Here is a 25400-nt window from a genome sequence, read left to right as displayed (position 1 = left end):
TAAATGAGGCATCCTAATTCAGAAAGATATGATACTTAAGCAGCCATCTGAAAAAAAAAATACACGTTTTCCTCGTATATTAAAGGATGGTTATTTTCCAGAGAGAAGAGAGAATGTAGAGAACAACATATAATAGACTGTGCAGACAGAAGAGCAAGAAGCTTCACTGTCTTGTTTGTCATCACAGAAGAGCAAAAGAATCAGAGCTGAGCAAGCATGTAAAAACACTGCTCTTGCAGTGTGTTTAAAAATCATTTAACTGGTTTTATTTGTTTACAGAATTGTGATTATTAATATATGTTTATTTCTATAGTATTATTTTGTGTTATTTATAGCACACATTTCCCTTTTTCATTTTTCTCATTTTCTTCCTTCCATTTACCTAGTTTTCTACAGTTTTATGTCTAATTTTGTTCTTTTAATGGTTACCCTTATAAATTGAGCACACTTTCAGGCAATTATCTTTCTACTCAACAAGCAGTATTTCTGCCCTGCAAACTGGTTCATCTGTACCATTTTTCTAGATTCCACATATATGCGTTAATATACGATATCTGATTTTCTCTTTCTGACTTACTTCACTCTGTATGACAGTCTCTAGATCCATCCATGTCTCTACAAATGACCTAACACAGATGTAGAGAACAAACATATGGACACCAAGCGGGGAAAGTGGTGGTGGGGGTGATGGTGGTGGGATGAATTGGGAGATTGGGATTGACATATATACACTAATATGTATAAAATAGATAACTAATAACCTGCTGTATAAAAAATAAAATAAAATTCAAAAACAACAGTATTAATAAATAAGAATATTTTAACTTAAATTTCATTCATCCTTAGTGTCCATACTACTGCTGCCTGAAACTCAGTTCTCATTTTATTAATGTCTTCAATATATTTTTGTCATTCAGTTATTTTTTATGATTGTCCATGTATTTACCATTTATTTCCTCTATAATACTTAATTCCCCTTTCTTCCTTTAATTTCTTTCTCTCTTGAATTTATCCTTGCTATTTCTCTCATTGAGTAACTGTTAGTAGCAAAGTTTCTCAGTTTGTCTGTCTTAATGTTTTTTCTTATTATTGGAGATAGTTGAGCTAGATGCAAAACTGCACTATGACATTTATTTTATCTCAGTCTTTGAAAGATACAATTTTATGTGTTTTGTTGTTGTTACGAAAAGTTTTTTTCACTTTAATATTCTGTCTTTTGTAGGTAACTTATTTTTTTTTCTTTGGATACTCTTAAAATCATAAAATTTTTGCCTGTAATAATTTCTATTTTATTACATATTTCTAAGTATTATTTTACTTTCATGGGTTTTTTGTTGTTTTTGTTGTTATCAGTGTTCAATCAATTAGGACATTTATCTATTCCAGAAAACTTCAGTCATTATGTATTTAAATATTATTTATTCCCATTCTTTCTACTTTCTTGTTTTGAATCTCCTAAAAGACCCACATTGGCTTTCTTATTTTATCGTCATGTCCCTTAATCTCCTTTTTAAAAAAATTCTATTCCAATCTCTGTGCTGTATTCTGAATGCTTTCCACAATTGTATTTACAATGACAATTCCAACCACGTCTAATTTTTAACTCGTTTTCTTCCTACTAAATTTGATTTTTAAGTTAACTATTTGGTTATACCTATCTTAGAATTTTATTATTTCATACTGAAGTAAAATCTGTTTACTTATTGTATATTACTCATATAACATAGTTGTAAATTTTCAAATCTTTTCTCTTATACCTCTGACTCTATATATGTTAGAACTATTTCCATTTGTATATTGTTTATGGAACTAATTTTCTAAAAGATTGGCTTCTGTTTTTAATTTATATTATTTGAATTACATATTGGTACAAAACAAATTCTAGACTGAAATAGATTTAAAGCAATTCTTAGAAAGATATTTTCATTTTCTTTCTCCCTCCCCCTCCGCCTTCCCTCCCTCCCTTCCTTCCTTCCTTGCTTCTTTTCTTCCTTTTTTCCTTTTTTCCTCATGCTATGTGCCATTGGGGTTTTACCAGCTTGGAACTGGTTTGTAAAATAATTATTCACCTTGGAAATTCTTACCTTTATGCTCAATATACATTTGGACTCTATGCCATTATGTGATATATTTTGGTTGTTAATTCCTAACAAGTTTTTAATGTATGTGAGTGTGTGCACGCATGCGCGCACGCACACGTGTGTATTTTCATCCGCTGTTGCATGCTATGGCTAACTTACTTTAGTTTTTAAGGACCTATGTTATTTCATTTATTTATTTATTTATTTATTTATTTGATTACTGATCTTTAGTTCCTTTGGTAATAAGTGTGAAACTTCCGGAACCTTGGCTTTAATGCAATGATCTTACTTCTGGCTACTGAGCTTTCTTGGGTCTAAACACAATTCTCCTGACTTTCTGTCTCAAATTTCAGCCATTGGTCATTAATATGGAATCCAAACCATCACACTCCTTTGCTTCAAGGCCTGTTGTCTCTGGATTTAATGTCTTCTTGAGCAAACCAAGTCTGTGATGCATTTAATAACTATTTTATAATAGATGAGTTAGTATACTCAGAATTTTCATGTTTCTAATAAATATCTATTTTGATCAGGCTCTGACGTTTCCAAAATTGGAAGCAACTGCTATATTTCTTTGCTCACTATATAAATTTAAAAAATGTGTCTAAAATAATGTTGAATTAAGTTTTTCAATATTGTGAGTAGACACTTGCTGTATATACCATTCCTTTTGTCTTTTATTTTTCTGCTCATAGTTATGAAGTGAACTGGAAGTTTATTTCTTTGTTAAAAATTCTCTAATATTTTCCACACAGGCTGGTTAATAGGCTTATCAATCTTCAGTTTTAGCTGAGTCTATGCCTAGAATTTGAATATTATGTTTAAATGACAAAAAATGAATGACAGCTGAATTATTTATCAGGACTATAGGAGTTTAAGTCAAGTTTTCAAGGATTTATCACATACAAATGCTACACTAAATCCTAGGTCTTCTTCTAAAAATCAAGTAAATATAGATTATTTTAAGATGCTATACATAGGAAACTGACATGTGTTTAAAAATTTTCTGTTCCTTAAAACTATTATTTGAACTATAAAAAACTCAGGGGGAAAATCATTTATTATTGAAATACTGACAATCTTAGCAACCTGGCACTTCTTTTTTTTTTTTTTTTTTTTTTTTTTGCGGTACTTAGGCCTCTCACTGTTGTGGCCTCTCCCGTTGCGGAGCACAGGCTCCGGACGCGCAGGCTCAGCGGCCATGGCTCACGGGCCCAGCCGCTCTGCGGCATGTGGGATCCTCCCGGACCGGGGCACGAACCCGTGTCCCCTGCATCGGCAGGCGGACTCTCAACCACTGCGCCACCAGGGAAGCCCAACCTGACACTTCTTAAATGAAGTTTTAAGAAAATTGTATCTCCATCAATATACTCTCTATCAATCCAGAAAGCATGGGTAAAAAATATAATGTGAAAACATGCAATTCTCAAGGGGCTACCTTAACAGTAGGGATTTTGGAGAGTGTACTGTTTTTCTTGAGATTTTCTTGGCATAAAAGATACTAAAGTCGGGCACCCCTGGTGGCGCAGTGGTAGAGAGTCCGCCTGCCGATGCAAGGGACACGGGTTCGTGCCCTGGTCCGGGAAGATCCCACATGCCGCGGAGCGGCTGGGCCCGTGAGCCATGGCCACTGAGCCTGTGCGTCCGGAGCCCGTGCTCCGCAACGGGAGAGGCCACAACAGTGAGAGGCCCGTATATCGGAAAAAAAAAAAAAAAAGATACTAAAGTCATTTTGTTCTTTTCAACAATATTACTCCATGTCTACTCATAGCACAGCACATTAGCTTGTCAAGAAAAATCATCACCTAGCAGATCCAAATATGTTTATAACATTTTTATGGGTTCCTTCTAATGGATGCATGTCATCAAGAAAAACCATTCTGATATAACGTTTATGCTACACAATGATGTTTCATACTCTATATGAGATTTTCCATTTACAAGAGTTAGAGAAATTTACATATAAAGTGGGATAGTCCAAAAAGTGCCACATCATTAAGTTAAACATAGCACAACATACCCATTAGCTTAAAATTCTGTTGCATTTCTTTTTTTTCTTTTTTTTTTCTGCGGTACGCAGGCCTCTCACTGTTGTGGCCTCTCCTGTTGCGGAGCACAGGCTCCGGACGCACAGGCTCAGCGGCCATGGCTCAAGGGCCCAGCCGCTCCGCGGCATGTGGGATCTTTCCGGACTGGGGCACGAACCCCAGGCGGACTCTCAACCACTGCGCTACCAGGGAAGCCCTGTTGCATATCTTTAGTTAAGCAATTTCTGCATGCTATCGTATTTCCACAGATAAGTACTGGAAAACAAGAAGCCATAAGAATGATTATTTGAGATACACAGGGGTTTTTGTTTGTTTGTTTTTTTTTGCGGTACGCGGGCCTCTCACTGTTGTGGCCTCTCCTGTTGTGCAGCACAGTCTCCGGACGCGCAGGCTCAGCGGCCATGGCTCATGGGCCCAGCTGCTCCGCGGCATGTGGGATCCTCCCGGACCGTGGCACGAACCCGTGTCTCCTGCATTGGCAGGCGGACTCTCAACCACTGTGCCACCAGGGAAGTCCCACAGGTTTGTTTTTTAAGGTACTGTTTTTTTTTTTTCCCTAATGTTCCCAGAGCTTTTATCAGCTATGCCTAAAAAGCTTCTCTGCTCTCCGTCCTTCCACACCATGTGAGTAATGGGACTAGCACCTTGTTGTAACATACTGCAGCCTGGGAAAGATACATCCTTCTCCAAAAAGTCATCACCTTGGATGTTCACTAGAAAATTTTGTGATCTTTTACTTTATCCAGAATATAAATTTGTTCAAACGAGAAATAACCTGGGAATGACAGTGGATTCAGTCTTAATGATTCAGCACAGTAACAAACCTGGATAACAGGGAATACACTTGTTCCCACCTCATTACTCACAAAATATTTGCATCTTGAAATGGCCAGTTAGAATATTTTATTCAGGCATGGTTTTTCATGTCACAGCTCCTTTAAGAATCCACAGGGAGTCTAAAGGAAATGTCTATGCATTTGTATTAAACATTGTGAAACCAAAGATCCCCAGTATGGTCTCTGGAGTGTCACACACCCTGCTCCTGAGATAAATTTGATCACTTTCCTACTTCTCTAAATGGACAAGTTACTGGAGAAAATGTTAGTTTTTATGGATGTATTCCTTGGTTTTCTTAGTTTACTTAAACTTTTACTTACCTAAGTTACTGACACACATGTTTTAAATTCTTCTATTCCTTTGTCTAGTGATTTTACACAATGCTCTCCTGACTACTAATGGGTCATATATATACAAATGTTTATAATATAAATCTAACAAAAATGTCCCAGTTATATACAATGCAAACTAAAAATTATTGCTCTGAGAAACTAAAAAGGCCAAAATAAATGGTGAGATGTACCATATTTATGAGTTAGAAGACTCAAGAGGTTAAAATGTCTCTTCTCTCCAAGTTGATTTTGATTCCAATCATAAGCAGTATCTGTGTGTGTGAGTGTGTGAATGGTAATATAATTCTATTTTTCATGGGAAAATGAGAAGTGCCCAGAAAAAAACAAGGAAACCTTGAAAAAGAAGTAAATAATAGGTGGGCATATATCACATTTAAAATCTAACTATAAAGATATACTGGCATAAGCACAGTCAAAAGATAGGTTGAATAGGCATTCCAGAAAATGATCGGCACATATATATTGGCCCAACTTGCGGCAAAATGGCCATTGCAGTTCACCGGGGAAATGATGATCTTTTTAAGAAATGGTCCTAAGTGAAAATGAATCTCTATATGAAAAAATTTACTTTGACCTTATTTTTCAAAGAAGGGAAATGCTTATTGGAGTGGGGGGACAAGGGGACATCACTCTTTCTCTGACATCTCCTATTGTAACTTCATGATTTATGAGTAAGGATGCTGGTCCACCACTGTCAAATGAGTTTCCAGTTCTCCACATTGCTGTAGTTGAGGGCTTCAGACTTGGCCCCATCATTGGGGGTATCCTGTGTCTCTGGTTGCAGAGGGGAAGGTATGCAGAATCTGCAGGCATCTCCAGGTGGCCCAGGGGCTATGGGCGAAAGCAGCTTGTACACCTAACGACTCTTGCTGTTGGTGACCTCTGAAACCTCTGCATCCTCAAACACTGTGAGTAGCAGTGAGCTGGACGAGTGTTGACACGTTTGCAATGAGAGGCTCCTGCACATCCAGCACTACAGATTGACTACAGCAGTGTGTTCTCCCTAAACCGAGCTAAATCACCACTCCAGTCAAACAGCTTAATCACACACTTATTGGCTTTCTGCAGTCTCCCTCTGCCAGCCCATCCATCTTCCCCTTCTTCCTCATTCACTGGTGGCAGAAGTGGGCAGATGGCCTTTTGCCGGTGGCCACAATGATGGAGCAATCCATGCTGTGGGTATCTGAGTGGGTCTTCCAGGCTTCCTCAGCCAGATGCTCCCTGTCCTTGTAACTCTTCTCCAACAGACACTGCGGAAGGGCATCCAGTTTGTTCCTGGTCTGGGACATCTTCAATTCTTATTTCTCTACTTTCACCTTCACCGGGAATTTAGTTTGGGTCTCACTACACACAAAAATTAAGCTCAGATGCTATAAATATTCATAGAGTGATAAAACTTAGAGAAAAGAAGGAAGAATACATGACCAGGGTACAAAAACATTTGTTAAACACATCACAGAAATCAATAACTGTAAAAGTAAAGATGGATAATTTGCTCATCACTAAAATTTATAACTTCTATCAACCAAAAATCACAGAAGAAGGAACAAGCCAGAAACAGAGAAAATATTTGCAGTGCAAATATTTGAGTAAGTTCTCCTATCTGGATTTTTTTAATCCCATAAATTAATAAGACAAAGTATAAATAATCTGAGAGATAATAATAATAAATGAGGATATCAAAGACTCCTAAGAATAAAAAAAGTTGTTTCAGCGCAGTACTTATCAAATAAGTGCATATCAAACTATAAGAAGGACAGACACACACTGGAATTATAATTAAACGGTGATAATAATAAGTGTTGGATAAAATGTGAAGTCAGAGGGAATAATTTTCTAGATGGAAGTAAAGATTGATACAATAGGTTTTGAAAACTCTTTGACAATACTGTTAAAACTAAACAAACACCTATTTTATGACCGAGCATTTATACTCATAGGTATGTGTGCAAAGGAAATGAGTGCCAATGTCCACACATACACACACACACAAAGTGAAATTATTTTCATAGCATTTCATGCATAACAGTTAAAAAACAAAAACAACCCAGTGTCCATTAGTGGTTGAATGTATTACTAAATTATGAAATACCCATACAACACAATGCCTCACAGTAATTTAAAAAAGCAAAAACACACACAAAAATAACTTTTTACACACAACAACACACAAAAAAGTAAGCACAAATAATATATACTCCATGATACCATAGATATATAGTTCAAAAACAGTCAAGATTACTTTATGGTGTTAGAACCGCCTTTGTTGGGGACCTACTGACTGAAAAAAAGACTAAAGGATGCTAGGAAAATCCTGATAAGGGTTATGATAAAACAAATGTATATTTATGTAAAAAGTCATCTAGCTACAGTTATTTTAGTGCTTTTTATCTATCTCAAAGCTTTTAATAGATCATAGCAGCTTTTCTTCTAATATGTTCATTTAATGGTAAAAATTTTATGTTGGTTACAGTAAATGGTGTAAAAAAAATGGTGTAAAAAAAAAAAGCTTGTACTGACACTTCAAGTTGCAATTCCTAATTAAGGTTATTATTTTTACACTCATTGTTTAAAATTTCATATACCACTAAGACATTTACACGGGTTAATTGTAGCTTTTCTTTCTGTACATCATCAAGTACATACACCCTAGAAGACACCAGAGAAAGAGCTTGAAAAATATCTTTATTTTTCAAATACCATAAATAAATACTATCTATTTAATATAGTTAAAAATATCAGTGACTAGTGAGTCAACAGTTAAAAGCTAGGGGAAAAAATCTAGAGCTTAAAAACAAGCCTATTTTGCAATCTTTTAAAATATCAATGCCAGTATTTGATTCCAATTTTAAAACACTTGCAGTGTATACATTTGAATAAGGTAGACACCATAGGATATGTTTTACCAAGTGGCAGTTAGAATTGCTTTTGAATGTATCCGTGGTTTAAATACTTGAAGAAAAACACACATATTAATATCTACTCAGCAAATATCTAAGATCTACAAAATGATCGAACACTATAGATGTTAATCTTTTACAAGTAGCGAAAAAGATCCCCCAAATACAAGAAAAACATTGGCATTATATAAAAAGAAATGAGATGAACAACAATTCTAAGTACGTTTGCACATCCAAAGATGGGACTGCCTACAAACCTACACTACGTAATAGTCCCATCTCAAATATTTATAACATTTTATATTTGGATTAACTGCTTAAAGATTTTAAATTGTAGATGGCATATAACCGCAAGTAAGAATAAAAATAGACCCCAAATAACAATACACTCTTATAATTTATTCTTCTCAACAAATAAAAATGAATGCCTTTTACTTGGTTTTTATGCCTAACCATTTCTTGGTTTTCATGCTTAACCATTTTTATGCCTAACCATTTAAGTAAGGATCACTGTTTTAAGTCATTTATTCAAGTATCAATAGCAGGATACTTGAATAATGTGATGCCTAGTTAAATGATAAAAGGTAAATTATCTAATATGTATAAAATAGATAACTAATAAGAACCTGCTGTATAAAACATTAAGTAAAATAAAATTCAAAAAAAAGAAAAAAAGGTAAAATATGTTTTATTAGAAAACAGCACAATTAAATAGCCACTCATGTGAAAAGCTACAAATAGCTCTCAGGTAACCTGGTAGAATGTTACCTGAAACTATAAGTACATATTAAACTAGCAGTAAGAAATGGTTTTCAAAACTGAGCAGAATATAAACCAAAATAGCAGTTATCTATGGGTGGTAAAATTATGGGAGAATTTTTCTTTTTCTTTTTTTTAATATACATTTTTTCCAGTTGTCCACATTGAATACAAATGCCTCTGAGACAAAAAGCACCATGATCACATGGACAGCAACCACAGGAAAAAATATTGGCATAAACATAGTTGTCTCTATATCAAAGGTTCTTTCAAATATATGCGATTTAGTAGTAAAATATAACCCTACAGGAACAGTGATTATTAAACCAGTGAGAAACAGAAGCAGCTTCAGATAGAAGCTCTCATATGTGAAAAGTTTGCAGCATGTTCAGCACTGCTTTGTCACAGTTCTAGGTGGTTTCACTGGGCCAGCAGTGGGCAGGTCAGAAGTAACCACCTGCCTTTATGATCTAATGGATGTTACACATGAAACACTATTGAGATATTGAGATTTGGATGTTTTACCTTCTTGAAGGGATAATTTAAGTTTCTCATGTCCTGAAAACATAATAGAGATTTTCAGCAGAAATTTTTTTTTCAGCAGAAAATTTTTGATGGAAGAAATTTTTGCATATTGGGGTACGGGGAAGCCATTCTGGCTTATACATAATTTCACCTGAAGTTTATGTGAAATAGAACAGCTGACTTGTGGCCTGTCAAACATACATTGTACATCTGCTTTCATCATTAAAGTAAAGAATGTCCACTTTGAAGATAGAAAATGCCTCCCTTCCTATGACAACAATGTTGCCATGCCTTCAAAGATAAGGTTCCCTTCCCAGATGCCAGGGTCATGAGACTTTCTGTGTACATGCTAATCTGTAACTATACACCTCTGTTGAAACCTGAAGGAACGTACCCCTGTCATGTTTGATGAATGTTTTTTGTTCTAATAAGGTATAAAACTGTACTGAAAACCATGCTTGTCTGGAGCAGTTTCTTCCTTGGTAGAGGTTGCACTCCTGAGCTAGTCCTCAGCTTGGCTTGAATAAAACTCTATTCTATTTCTTAGTATAGATTCTTTACTGATTATTTGTGTCAATATTGCAATATCTAAAAGAGATTCAATATCTAAAAACAAATCAAATGGAAATTTTAGAATTTAAAATGAAATTAGGATTTCAATATATCCTTTTAAAAGCAGGCTAGACCCAATGTAAGATTATTGAATTGAACACACAGAAATAAAGAGAAGAGATAAATAAAGTGAATGGATAGTGCAGAAAAAAATGGGGGGGGGGGAAGAAATATGTGAGAAGCATAAGAAATTCTAAAATATATATAATTTAAGTGGAAATATTTGAAGAAACACTAGCTAAACATTTTCTAAAAATCATAATAGACATTAACCCCCAGATTCCTGAAGTACAATAAAACTAATAAAAAGAAAATCACACCTAGGCACATCTTAATACAGCTGCTGAAATCCAAAGAAATTTAAAAAAAAATGCTTTGCATGAGAAACACTTTTTTTTTTAATGGGGACACAGAAAATGTGAGATTAGAATAGACATAAAATCTATATCACACAAATAACAACCAAATAAATCTTTGATTACATACTGATATTTGACAGAGTAGGCTTTAGATTAAAAAATGCTAGTGCTAAAGAGGGATGAAATGTATTTATATTTAATTTTGTAATATAATGTATCTACAACAATGCCAAAGTAGAGTAGATGTTCATTATTTGCTGTTTCTATGCCTGAGTATAATACATACACTAAAGTAAAAATCATCCAGCTTTGTGGGCATATTGTTTGTTTATTTTGTTCAAAAAGTAACCAGTACTATATTGGAGATAGAATTTTCACTTGTGCTTTTGAAAGTAATCTAAAGTAATCTACTCCACGAAGGACACTGATATACACTTACAGATATGCTGAAATAGTATTTACAATTGCCCCTAAACCAAAATCCTAGAAACAATATTAATAACTAGAAATATAGGTTGAATTAGACAAATTCTGTAGTTTCAAGATAGCCTTACAATGGAAAACCATAGAATAATAAAGCAAAGTTGAAGATATATATTGAGCATCATCTTGCTTATCTAAAACACATTCTCACTTTTGAATACGTCTAAAATATATTTGCAATTTTATTTGCATCTATGTATAATCTGTGCATATGTATGGAAGGATACATAAAATATGTTGCGCTTACCTCTGAGTAGTTAGACTGCGAAACTGCTTGAGAGTGGTAAAAAGAGAATCTTTATTTTCTTCCTATTCCTTTTGAAACTTTGTATAATTTTGCTTTGCTATGATTTGTGTGTGTGTGTGTGTGTGTGTGTGTTGATGTTTCAAAGAACATTTTTTCCTTTATAGAAAAATAGAAACATGCTGTTTTTAAAAAAGATTGCCAACACGCACACACACACACACACACACACGGTAAAAAAGTGTTCCACAACACTCGCATTATCAGGATTACAGTGAATTGGTTTATCCATTTTGGATAGAATGCTACACAAAGCATATGTCACTGTTTCCCACAGCATTATGAAATTACAACTGTACTTTGCCAAAAAAAGCCAGATGGTCATGATGTACCAATTGCTTATACTGACTATTGTGCCACATTTCAAGCCTGAAATAAGGCTGAAATAGGATGCAAAATACCACCAATTTCCCAGAGCAGATTGTTAGAAGATATTGGCCAATATGAATTTCCAGGCATCATCTCCACCTTGCACATTTCACTGGATGTTTAAAAAAATAGTAAAATAATAAAGCAATTCTATGTCTAGAAGGAATAAGCAGCATTTAATATTTATTCTATATCTTCAATGAATGGCATGGAATTGTCCCTTAGATGACAATCGTATTTTCATAACACTTTGTGGGTGCTTGTGAAATATGCCTCAGTCTTCCAGAGAAAACCTAATTTATTTGATCTATTTGGATTTCAGTTCTCATCCATCCTTAAAAGAACCATCTCAACTAAAATTTAAAAAAAAATGTAAAATCATGCTTAAATGCTCAACTTCAAACTACCATATGAAATAAACAAACCATACACTTATAAAATGTAAAGGTTAGTTAATGATTAAAATACACAAAAATGTAGGAAAAATAATTTTCCTTAACACCCACCTGACTCTTCTTAAATATCTCATCCAAAGAATGCTTATAAGAAAGTGAACTTCTCCCTCAAGATGGTACTGAACCAGGACTTCATTCTTGCTGATCTACATTTTCAGTTGTGTGTTTTACATGGTAAGTCACAGGGATGCAAAGATTGCAAAGCATCAACTAAAAAACCAAAATTCAAGCTGGCACAGCAACACTCTACTACACCTTACCACTGTCACTCATTTTATATCCAACCTTTCTTCTCTTTAATGATTTTGCTTTCCAAATCCTAAACCTCAAAACTATACCACTGATGTTTTCTTGCATGTTCTCTAGGCTCATAAATCAGAAGTAGTGTTTATCTCTTTTAGATTTTTGATCCTGAAAATTTGGAGTTTACTTAATATTTGCTTGGCTACATTTTCTTGCTTTGTATACATTCAAACAGTAAACTTTTTTTTTTATGGCCAGTATCTTGCAAAATTCTAATAATGTTTAAAAATCAAATAAAATATAGTTTTAATTAAATTGTGATTATTTTACTTTTCAATTCTCCTAGGCAAAGTGCTAATAATAAAATTGTAAGAAACATTTCACTAAAATGAAAAATGCTTTAAATTATTTCATATTATGTAAAATATTGACATCAGGACTACATAGAAGTGTCATTAGGTCCGTAAGATTTATAATCAAGGCTTTAGGAGATCTTTGGTTTTCTTCTGATTTCTCTGTCTCTCATTTTGTGGGGGAGGGCAGCTTAGGGTCTAGCTGCCTTTATATTTAAAACTTACATGTTTAAATCAACTCAACACTTGATAAAATATTTGTTAGCATTTCCTTAGGCTTATTTTTCTTAACTCATATTTAGCTAATTTTAAGAAACCATATTATGTTTTTATACTCAAGATTTAAAATTTTGTATAAAATTGATAACTTTAATACTTTAACCAAATTTTAGTGTCCCTGTACTTTGGTAAATATATGACTAACTTAAAAATTTTTTAAGTAACTCCTAATTTTTTGTTGTTTTGGCTTAAAGGTAACATCTATTACTCACTAAATATTTATAAATACAGAAGTAGAGAAGAAATGGCAGTATCTTTTATAACCTCACCACAGACAAACACATTAACAGATAATTTTCTTCATAGTCTCTCCACAGTCGAGGATTGAGAAAATGCACTAAATCTTTCTGTGCCTGAAAAGCACTATTCACATTTCTATTCAGAACAAATAAGATATTTGAATGGGTACCATGAAGTGGCTTCAAAAGGTATTTAGAATAGGATGATAGGATAAACATTATAGGAGACAGGTTTCAGCTTGGTTTCAGAGGAATCTCTTTGCTGTATTAAACTGGATCAGAGTATATTATAGCTACATTGCTGAAATCTGTACCTTTGATAGAGTCCAGTACCTTTAATTTTCCCCTTCCTGGGCGTGTCACGTATTTTAGAAAAAAAATCAAGTTTCTTTACTTGATTTAATATGTAAAAAAGTATTGCCCTTGCTATATGTCAAACACTTTATGTTTTGTAAGTATAATTAATAGGTTATACCAATCTGGTTAACCATAAGATTAAATAAAAACCACATATCATGGGAAGCACATACAAAAATTTAAAATATTATAAATTCTACATTTATAACTAAAAGAACTGCTTTTAAGTTATTCAGCAAATAAGCAAATTGTTTAGTAATTCAAATAAAAATATATCACACGATGTTTCAGAAACAATTTGAAGAATTATATGTAATCCTCTAACATTTCTGTAGTATTTAAATAAAGCTTCTGATAGAATTAACATTACATACTAAACCATTAAAGATTTTCTTTCTCCAATGTTGCCTCAGTTTTCTTATTTTTGTTTGCATTTATTTCTAGAAATATTATATACATGGTTCCCTTTTCATTTTAGATAATTTATGGTCTAAAAGTTAAATTTTAGGTTACTAAGAAACTTTAAAGGGATTATGTAAATTTTTTTCATAGATCATTGTAATTTATTAAAAGGACATGTTTTTAAGTGTTATTATGATACAAGTCATAACCATAAAATTCACCTATTTAAAATGTATTATTCAATCTTTTATTAGTACGTTGTCAGAGTTGTGAATGTATCACCACAATCTAATTCTGGGGAATTTCATCAGTTCCCCAAAAAACTCTGTAAACATTAGTAGTCACTTCCCATTCTATCTTACCCACTTTACCCCCATCTTTAGCTCTAGGCAACCAAAATACTTTATCTATAGATTTGCCTATTCTGAACATTTCATACAAATGGAATCACATACGGTCCTCTGTGACTCACTTCTTTCATTTAGCATAGTATTTCACGATTTATCCATGTTGTAGCATGTATCAGTACTTGTTCCTTACTTTGGTGCTATGTATACCTACATACTGGACAAAACTCAACGAATGGCCAGACATGGAAAAGCTTTTACATAGCACTATCAGTGTTCATTATTCCACTAATGTAATGGAATTTAAGTAAAACTTGTTTATGCACATATTACATTCATTTCTCTTTTATAATTTACCATTTATAGATACATTTATTTTGCCTCATTCATTTTTAGTTTTCCATGAATTTTGATTTTGATATTACATATATGTCCTGTATTATCAATGTACTATTTTATTGTTATGATCAGCCAAAAAAGGCAAAGCAAATAAAGCAAACTAAAAATTTCAACATATAAACTACACAAGAAGCAAAACAAATTTTAAAAAATTAAAAATCATGTGTAAATAGTAAAATGATTATTAACTTTCAGAGGCAGCAATTATTTGATTATGGATTTGATTTCTATTATATTTATTTAAATATTTAATTATATACAATCTTATTTCAAGCAAGATGAATAAGGGTAATAACCTGAACAGATTTTTTTCTCAATATAACAGGGAAAGATTTAGAGATAAGGAAGGAAGGAAGGAAGGAAGGGAGGAAGGAGGAGGAGGGAAAACAGAAAGGAGCAAAGGGGGAAAGACAAGAGGGAGGGGAGGAAAGCAGGGGAGACAGAAGAAAGCAGAAAAGGCTGGGAAAAAGGAAGAGAAAAAAATGGAAGGAAGAAGACCTTACATGGGTGACTCAGCTATATCTTTAAATATTAGGAAAGCTAAGTGACAAAATTAATATCAGCTACATTAAAGGTTTTAGAAAAGAGTAGAAACAGATTGTCATTTGTTTCATTTTTCATGTTTTAAAATTTATTTTATCATGTTGTATTAAAAAATATCTGCCCAACTTGTTTTTTTATCTTTCATTATGTATATATTCATCTGGAAAAAGGCATATAATATTTATCCAAGACTAGATATCACTAACAAGATTTATCTGAGACTAAATATCACTAAAAATTGATATTTTTCTAATGTATTTGTATAAATATATATTATTTAGCCTTTTAGATATTTATTAAGTGTTTTTAATCATATTTGTCCTATTTACTTGTTTCAGACAAATTGTATTGAAGTTGTTTTTTGTGGAACTGTATTTCTGTGAGTTTCTTGAGTTATTTTAATAATTATAATTGTATATTTTTGAAGATAGTTTATCTGGTACACACATAATCATGACTTGTATGTTTCTGCAATTTTATTTATTTCAATTTACATAAAATGCCTCATATAATATTTAATACTTATTGTCTTCAATGCTATTTGATATAATATTAATATTTATTGATATTATAATTATACAACTTTGATAATTATTAAAGAAATTTTGAAATTATGGGTAAAATTTCTTAAGACTGTATTTCATCATATATAAGGCATCACTATGCTATGCACTATGCAGTCTTATTTCATCTATCACTAAGAGAGCAAAAACACTGCCAGTAAAACTATATGAAAACGATTTCTCATTCCTGCATTTTTCTTAAATAACATTGTCTTCTGGACCATCGAAGGCATTTGTGAAGCATCATTCTTCCCCCCCACCAAGTGGTACAGAAGTATAATTAACAAATAAAAATTATATATATTGAAGGTATACCACTTTATGTTTTGATTTACTTATACATTGTGAAGTAATCATAACAATTGAGCTAATTAACATATTCATCACCTCACACAGTGAATATTGTCTTTTTTCTTTTTTTTTCCCATGGTGCTGAGAACACTTAAGATCTAACCACTTAGCAAATTTCAAATATCCAATATAGTATTGTTAACTATAGTCACATTGCTGTACATTAGATCTTCAGACCTTATTAATCTTGCATAACTGAAACTTTGTACCCCTTGATCAACAGGTCCCTGTTTCCATACTCTAGTCCCTGGCAACCACCATTCTATTCTGTTTCTGTGAGTCTGACAATTTAATATTTCACACATAAATGAGATAATGCAGTATTTGTTCTTCTCTCTCTACTTATTTCACTTAGCATAATGTCCTACAGTTGACCATTCTCCAGATGACGAAAATTTTATCTATGTTGCCACAAATGGCAGGATTTCCTTCTTTTTAAAGAATGAAAAATATTCCATTTCATATATATACCACATTTTCTTTATCCACACATCCAATGATGGCTGTTTAGTTTGTTTCCATATCTTAGCGCTTGTGAATAATGCTACAATGAACATGGAGTGCAGATATTTCTTCGAAGAACTGATTTCATTTCCTTCGGATATATACCCAGAAGTGGAGTTGCTGGATCATATGGTAGCTCTATTTTTAAATTTTCCAGGAATCTCCATACTGTTTTCCATAATGACTGTGCCAATTTACATTCCCACCAACAGCATAAAAATGTTCCATTTTCTCCCTATGTTAGAATGATATCTACATTCTAACAGGTGTAAGATGATACCTCATTGTGGTTTTGATTTACATTTCCCAATGATTGGTGATGTTCAGCTCCTTTTCATATAACTCTTTGACATTTGTATTTCTTTTGAGAAATGTCTGTTTAGGTCCTTTGCTCATTTTTAAGTCAGACTATTTGCTTGTATATTTTGGATATTAAACCCTTACAGATATATGGTTTGCAAATATTTTCTCCCATTCCATAGGTTGCCTTTTCACCCTTTTGACTGTTTCCTTTGCTGTACAGAAGATTTTTAGTTTGATGCAATCCTGCTTGTCATTTTTTGCATTTGTTGCCGTTGCTTTTAGAGTCATATCCAAAAAAATAATTGACCAGACTCATGTCAAGAAGCTTTTTCTCCATATCTTCTTCCAGTACTTTTACTGTTTCAGGCTTCATGTTTAAATCTTTAATCAATTTTGAGTTGATTTTTGTATATGGTATGAGATAAGGGCTTAGATTCAGTCTTATCCATGTGGATAACCAGTTTTCCATCATAACTTATTGAAGAGGTAATCTTTCCCCATTGTATGTTCTTGGCACACAATTCTGAAGATGAATTGATCATAAATTTATGGATTTATTTCTGGGTTCTCTCTTCTGTTCAATTGGCCTATATGTCTGTTTTTAAGCCAATCTATACTGTTTTGCTTGCTGTAACTTTGTAGTTTATTTTGAAATCAGGAAGTGTAATGCCTCCAACTTTGCTCTTGCTGCTCAACATTGCTTTGATTACTTTGGGTCTTTTGTGGCTACGTATGATTTTTAGGATTGTCTTTTTTATTTCTGTAAAGGGATTTTGATAGAGATTGCATTGAATCTGTAGATCATTTTGGGTAGTATAGACATTTTGACAATATTCATTTTTCCATGAACATGGAACGTCTTTAAATTTATCTGTGCTCCTTTAGTTTTCTTTATTAATATTTTATAATTTTCAGTGAACGTTTATGGTTAGGTTTAGTCCTAAGTATTTTGTTCATTATTTTGCTATTTTGAATGGGATTGTTTTCTTAAATTCGTTTTTGGATAGTTCATTGTCTGCATATAAAAAATGACTGGTGTTTGTAAGTTACTTTTGATCCTGCAATATTACTGAATTCAGTTATTAGTACTAGCAGTTATCTTGTTGTGTCTCTAGGATTTTCTACATATATCTGCAAACAGAGGTAATTTTACTTCTTCTTTTCTGAATTGGATGCCTTTTTTTTCTTGTCCAATTCATCTGGCTAAGAATTCTGGCTAAGTACTATACAAATAGAAGTGGCAACAGTGGGCAACCTTGCTTTGTACTATCTCAGAGGAAAAGCTTTCGTGTTTTTTCCCCATTGATTATGATGTTAGCTGTGGGCTTTTCATATATGGACTATTGTGCTGAGGTGCATTCCTTCTATACCGATTTTGTTAAGAGTTTAAAAAAAATTTATCATTAATAAATGTTAAATTTTGTCAGAACTTTTTCCTGCATCTATTGAGATAATCATTTTTTTTCATTCTGTTAACGTTGTGGGTATAATGTATCATTTCTTAAAAAAGCTCTCCAGTACTGTTTCAAACATTTTCTTCAAATCTTGACAACCCTTACCCAAGTGTTAAGACTGGCTGTAATACTATGGAATGAAAATTAGGTGACAACTTAATTAAATGTAAGTGGAATCATTGATGCATATATTTCAGTCGAGGTGAGGAAACAGAAATAGACATAAGCTATTTTACATATGTTCAGGCAATGTCAACAAGAATGGCTATAATCAGTAATCATTTAATTTGTCTTGGTTTGGGAAGTTTTTCAATACAAAAAAAAAATATAATGTCTTAAAGTTCATAAAATACAGAACATGAAACATACCATTAAATGGGTAACATCTATGCAAACCAATTATCTGTACAAGGGTTAATGTTTTTGCTTATGTTTAGCTTATATACTGACTAAACCTATTTGGCATTTTATATCATTTTTAAGCAGACTTCTATCAAATTGTAAATAAAGTAATTTCAAACCCACAATGTGGATTTCTTGTCTAAAAAAAAATTAATACTGCAGACTTCTGTGGTATTCTTCCTATATCCCCCAACAAGACCAAGGCCCCATTCCTCCATCTTCTAGGAATGTTGACGGATTACAATTTTAATCTAAGTCCTTCTCCAGGAACTGCCTTCAGTCTCTTTATCAGAGTAGCCTGCAGCCCATAAGTGTTTAAGCACAATGTTTGCTTTACCACAAAATATAAAGCTGATTTATCTCCTCTCTTCCACACGGGGGACACATTTTAAAACTGATAACATCCAAGAGCAAAATAACTCTTGAAATAGAACTAGAAATCCATATAAGATGCACAAGCCAAACTTGGATTCAATTATTCCAGTGGGAAGACATAAAAATGCCTATTTCAGAAAAGGCATATACAGAACAGATGTTTTGATAACAGTTATCAAACAGATTTCATGTTTATAGTACAGAAAAGTATTAGCTGCTACTGGCTAAAAAAAATAAAAAGACAAAATATGCCATAGCACTTGAATAAAAGTAAATATACACATTTATTTTCCTTTAACTTTAGAATTTGTATGTTGCATACTGCCTGCTCTAACTGATCATGAAAAACTCAAATCTAGAACCTCCTGGCACAGCTATTCAATACTTCCACCCCTACACCAAATAATTATGAGTATTTGTAAAGCTTAATTACCGGACATTTTCTATTTAAAGTCTGAGTTAATGCACAATTAAATATAAATTTATCACAGTTACTAAAATTTGCTTATTTATAATGAAAATATAAAGAAATTGTAGTACATATTATAAATCACATCATTTACTGCCTCACTCTAATAATTAGTTGCCAATAGTGCTATTTTTCCAGGGAGGATTGAGAAGTACATGCATATTTCAAAGGTCAAGTAGAAAACTTATCCATAATTATGTGCAGGGAAGCATAGTGTTCTACATCAATTTAAATAATTTCAGCTGATTTACCTTTTATTCTTTATGGCATGAAGCCGTTGTTTGTTTTGTTCCCTACATAGCTCATATATATAACAGTATCTAAAAGTTTTATCTCCCTGATTTCCTCCATACAGGTTCACCTATCAGCTTTTGGGAAATTAGTATGAAACTGAATATAAACTAAGTTTATTAATGAGGTAAGTGATCAGTCTCAGGGGTTGATTAACAATGGATGTTTCAGTTGTACTACAGATTTGCCTGTACTTTTAATGAAGTTTAATAAAACTGCATTAGTTAACTACTGTTATATAAAACCACTCAACACCCCTGGCTTGTAACAACACTCATTTACTTTTTCTAATGCATCTGCTTGTCACTGGGGGTTTGCTGCTTAAGGCAGTTCTTGGCTGGGGCAGTTCAGTTGTGGTGGTTCTGCTGCCCATGGCTTTCCTCTTCCTGGGTCCATGATCCTCTCATGGTGATGTCAAAAGTGCAAGCAAGCTAGTGGAAACGCATAAGACTTTTTCAGGCCTCAGCTTGGATTTAGTGCATTAAAAATTCAACTACTTGCACTTACCATTGTCCTTAGCAAGACATTGGGCCAAACCCAATGCCAAGGAACTCTGCCCACAATGAGGCTATGACAAGGCTATGGATACAGGGAGGAATGAAGGATCAGAGTCAAGAATCCCACCCACCACACATACATACAAACCACAATAGAACAAACTATCAGTACTCCACTGTTATAGTTTTTGTTTATTTTTTAATGCAATGGAGAATAGAGGGCTTTTTCTACACTGGTATTAGTTACACATTTTATAATCTTAGGAGTACAAACTCTTCCCTAAGAACATAAGCACTTTAAACCCAGATAATAGACATTTATCTTATTTTTGAGGATGAAAGAAGAGACTGTGAACCCTTTTATTGTCCTAAAATCTACCCAAGTTCATTATTCATTCAGTAAAATTATTGGAGTTTCCTACGCGATCAGCATTTACTAAAACATGGGAATACAAAGGTTTATAGAGTAGATATTCTTGCCGTCTCATATAGGACAGTCTAGGGAAGTTTATATGGCATAAAAGATAACGCGAAGTACAGATAAGAGAGTAAGGGCAACTATGTCCCAGCTTCAGGGTGAAGTAGTTAGGAAAGATAAGTTAAACATATATCACATTTGGGTTTTAGAAACAGAATATTTCAATACAAATCTAAAGATAGATAAACAATACTAGTAACTACAATAAGCAAGGTGAGAATTCATAATGGTGTGCTTTACAGCAATAGCACTGAGTAGGAGAGAAATGGACAGTTTGATCATCATATAAGGGGCAGAATCAACATGAGTTTGTGACTGATTAGAAAGAGGAATGGAGGAGTGAAAGTCAAGTATAGCGCTAGTGTTTAAACGCAAATAACAAAAGAGAAATCAGTAGAAAAGCAGGTTTAGGAGAAAGGCAGTAAGATGATGAGAGATTATTTGATGATATAGATGATAATTTAATATTTCCTAATGGATTTTCAAGTAGATGTTTTCATAACCCATCAGACATATGGATTTGGAACTTATGAGTATAAATGGGACTGAGACTCATAGAACTGTGTACAAAGGTAGTAGAAGCGAAGAAAAATTGGATGAAATGCAAGAGCTGTGTACCAATTGAGATGAGAAAGGGAGACTGAGAAAATCTCGAGGACCACCAAATGAAAGGGACAGATAGAAGTTGTGAATATGGTTCCTAAAACAAGGATAGGAGAAATAGAGAGGATATAGTGATGTTTAGTTTTCTTATGTTTCAGTTTATCCGTAGGTCCTCTTGCCCTGCATTCAGCTGAGATCAAAGAAGAAGACAAAAGTTAACTTCTATTTGCTAGAAAATCAATTAAACCAATTTTCTAATTTACTTTCAACAATTCTTAGCTATCAAATCTTCCATCCTTTGATAGATACTTAGGAGTCCCCAGTTGTGCTAGAATTTCAGAATCTCTTTGGATCAGTGTTAAAACCATGAGCCACTGTGACATATATTCTGCCAGCCTTTGGTGCGGCACTGGAGCAGCTAGTGTATCCTTGTCATTGACCAATTACTCTCTACCTTAGGTAGGTAGATTCTACGTAAGGTAGAATCTCAGGGTAAATTATTTTCTTCCCCCAACTTTATTGAGATACAATTGACAAATACAATTGTACATATTTAAAGTGTACAACGTGATGTTTTGATATATGTATACAGTGTGAAATGATAAGCGCAATCAAGTTAATTAACACGTCCATCACCTCAAGGAGTTACCTGTTGTGTTTGAGTGGTGAGAATGCTTAAAATCTACTCTCTTAGCAAATTTCGAGTATATAAATACAGCATTATTAACTAGAGTCACCATGCTGTGCATTAGACCCCCAGAACTTATTCATCTTATAACTGAAAGTTTGTACCCTGTGACCAACATCTCTTCATTTCCCTGACTCCCCAGTTCCTAGCAATCACTCTGTTTCTATGAGTTAAACTTCCTTTTAGATTCCACATAAGAGTGAGATGATACAGAATTTGTCTTTCTCTGCCTGGTCTATTTAACTTATCATAATGTCCTCCAGGTTTACCTACACTGTTGCAATAGGCAGGATTTCCTTCTTTCTCGTGGCTGAATAATATTCAATTCATATCCTAAAAAAATCACTGCAGCACCAATGCCAAGGTGCTTTCTCCTTATGTTTTCTTCTGGGAATTTTATGGTTTCAGGTTTAAAAATTTAATCCATTTCAAGTTAATTTTTCTAGGTGGTGTAAGATAAGGGTCTAGTTTCATTCTTTCACATGTGGATATTCAGTTTTCCCAACACCATTTACTGAAGAGGGTCCTTTCCTCATTGTGTGTTCCTGATACCCTTGTCAAAGATTAATTGACTGTATAAGTGTAGATTTATTGTTGGTCTAGTATGTTCAAGAATTTGAAGAATTAATATTATTAAAATGTCCATATGACACAAGGAAATCTACATATTCCACACAATCCCTACCAAAACTGCAATGGCATTTTTCACAGAAATAGAAGGAAAAACAACAACAACAACAAAAACTCTTACAATTTAATGGAACCATAAAAGACACCCCAATAGCCAAAGCAATCTTGAGAAAGACAAACAAAGCTTGGAGGTATCACACTTTCTGATTTCAAACTATATTACAATGCTCAGGGTAAATTCTAAGCTTCTAAAGGCAATAGATTTCCACAGAAAGTTTGAGACATTTGAAAATAAAAAGTAATTACTGTAGTAGTCACATATCTTGAAATTCCTCATGTTTCTATGTCTATTAGCTGTCTGGTTATATTCAGGGCACTCTGTTGATTCTAGCTAAATTCCACATTATATTTCACTCTTATAAATGATGGAATTTGGGGCATTCACATTCACCTCATTCTGAGCATATCATAGTGATATTCCTTGCAAGAGTCCAACTGGCTACATGCTAAACCCAATACCAAGGAAGGAACTGCATCTATTGACAAGTTCTTCATTACAGGGAAAATAATTAGCTTAAACACATCAGTTAAGCCACTCAGCAACAAATTAGCTTGGCTTTGTAAACAGATAATATATTAACAATATTATTTTCAAATGCTGTGAATTTTCTTCAGGGTCTAATCTAATGGGCTCCTTAACTGATTTTAATTATTGATGACCACACATGGTTTTTCTTCCCTTTACTGCCATAGTTCACTCCTGTATTGTACTGCCTACTGGATCTCATTGACAAGTCTAGAAAAAAATTTTTAAGTATAAATATCTTCTAGTTCCCAATTCAAGTTACCATATACCTATATTGCACTACCAGTCCTGGGGAACTCTGTCCAGGTCCTGATTTTTGTCTGTCCTCATGCCTACTTTCCCACACCCTAAATACCTAAACTGAACAACAGGGAACCTGCTTATTGAAGTGCTGCAAGTAAGAACGTTTTTAAACATTTTTTCCTTACTATGTATTTTCTATCTACATCTTTGGGCTCTGACTTTTAAATTTCATATTGTATACATTTTCCCTTCCGTGTCAAGTATGACAGATGAATCAACTTGGTATCAGAGGAATTTTTCAAAACTCCTAACCATCTTCTTGAGGGAGGAAGCTGTATCATGCTTCCTATTCACAGACATAATCTAAAGAAATATAATCTTCTCTGCTACAGATTTCAATCATACCTGGATTTATTTAGTGAGTGCTTTCTATTTTCCAGGCACTGTTCTTTTATTTTACATGACCTATCCAATTAAATTCACGCAATAGCTCTATATATTTGGCACTTTCCCCAAATTTTACAAAAGTACCTAATACACATAAAAGTTAAATCACTTGCTAAATGTAATGAAGTTAATAGTCAGTGGAAGCAGAATTTGAAACAGATATTACCATCTCAAATAATATGTAACAGTGCCTCTTCCTACATTTAAACAAAAATATTTTTTTGCGTCGATTACTTCAGAATCTTTTAGAAAATTACACTTACGACTATGGACCTTGTCTCTTATTTATCATTATAAATTGGGTCACTACTGATTTTTAATTCATGTACTCTATATCCCTTTTATTTTTTATATTTTTAAAAAATAATTGAGATATATTTTTTATATCCTTCCAATTTATCGAGATATTATCTTCTCAGCAAATCTTTCAAATAGAGGTCAGCCAAGCTCTTTGAAAAATTCAGTATCATGCCATATGCACACAGTACATTTACTTATACAAATGTTCAACAATGCTAGATAAATAACACTTATTTGTATTCTTAAGTTAACATTGATGCAAAAACTATTGCTTTATCTTCATCAGTGCTGTTAATAAGATGTCTTTAAAAACATGTATATGTGTAACTGAATCACTTTGTTGCATACCTGAAACTATTACAACATTGTTAATCAACTATACTCCAATATAAATAAAAAGTTAAAAAATATCATAAAAATAAATAAATAAAAATTCCTCCTTTAAAAAAAAAATCACATTGAAAAGACTGTGACAAATTATTGTTGAAGTTCTTAAGGATGGAGATGGCGAGGTGGATAATAGAAATGTCAGAAAGGTTATCTTTTCATTGTTAGAAAATTATTTATGCAATTTATCAAATATGCAGTGAATACTTACTCTACCTATTTATCTGACTGAAAAAATAGTCTCCTAAAGTACATTTAACTTGTTCATATTTTTTTGATTATTGAATGTTTGGATTTTTTTTATTACCTAATTTAGTTATGTTTATATGTTGTGCTTTTCCCCCTCATCGATTAGATCAATTATTTTTTCTTGATTCTGTGTTCTTTTGCTGTGTTGGTTTGGAATTATAGATTATATTTCTCCAAAATACACTTTCATTCTTATCTCCACATCCCTCCAACTTATAAGTCATATTGATCTAAATTATAGGTTTATAACCTTTTATTTCTTCATATCAGAAAAATAATGTGCACATCACACACACGTAGAGAAATTTACTTCTTCACCACAGCTTTTTGCAT

This window comes from Stenella coeruleoalba, assembly GCF_951394435.1.
Source record: "Stenella coeruleoalba genome assembly, chromosome: 3".
NCBI lineage: Eukaryota > Metazoa > Chordata > Mammalia > Artiodactyla > Delphinidae > Stenella > Stenella coeruleoalba.
This window is presented reverse-complemented; position numbering follows the sequence as displayed.